Here is a 595-nt window from a genome sequence, read left to right on the forward strand (position 1 = left end):
AGGCTAATTCTGTCCTTCGAAGCTATTCTTGCTCTCTAAACCCCCTTTTTTAGTACATTTATTTTCTTCTAACCATTAAACATTAAGCATTCTGTCCTTCGAAGCTATTCTTGCTCTCTAAACCCCCTTTTTTAGTACATTTATTTCTTCTAACCATTAAACATTAAGCATTCTGTCCTTCGAAGCTATTCTTGCTTTCTAAACCCCCTTTTTTAGTACATTTATTTCTTCTAACCATTAAACATTAAGCATTCTGTCCTTCGAAGCTATTCTTGCTCTCTAAACCCCCTTTTTTAGTACATTTATTTCTTCTAACCATTAAACATTAAGCATTCTGTCCTTCGAAGCTATTCTTGCTTTCTAAACCCCCTTTTTTAGTACATTTATTTCTTCTAACCATTAAACATTAAGCATTCTGTCCTTCGAAGCTATTCTTGCTCTATAAACCCCCTTTTTTTTCTCTGAATTCAGGCTCTCTCTATTTTTTTATTCATTTTTTCAACCTCATCATCATCTTTAACCTCATCTCAATTTCCGTCTTTACTTTCTCTCAACTCTCTTATTCAACCTCACTCCTATTCGTAAGCCAACTCAA

At 33.8% G+C, this 595-nt stretch overlaps 1 protein-coding gene across 1 annotated transcript in view; it reads left to right on the forward strand.

Annotated features, from left to right (window-relative positions):
* LOC119588126 overlaps nt 1-595 on the forward strand; it is a gene marked incomplete at its 3' end in the record, with an annotated part of 12,040 nt that overhangs the window by 6,217 nt on the left and 5,228 nt on the right. The window lies entirely within an intron of this gene.

Source organism: Penaeus monodon, chromosome 23 (assembly GCF_015228065.2).
Source record: "Penaeus monodon isolate SGIC_2016 chromosome 23, NSTDA_Pmon_1, whole genome shotgun sequence".
Lineage (NCBI taxonomy): Eukaryota > Metazoa > Arthropoda > Malacostraca > Decapoda > Penaeidae > Penaeus > Penaeus monodon.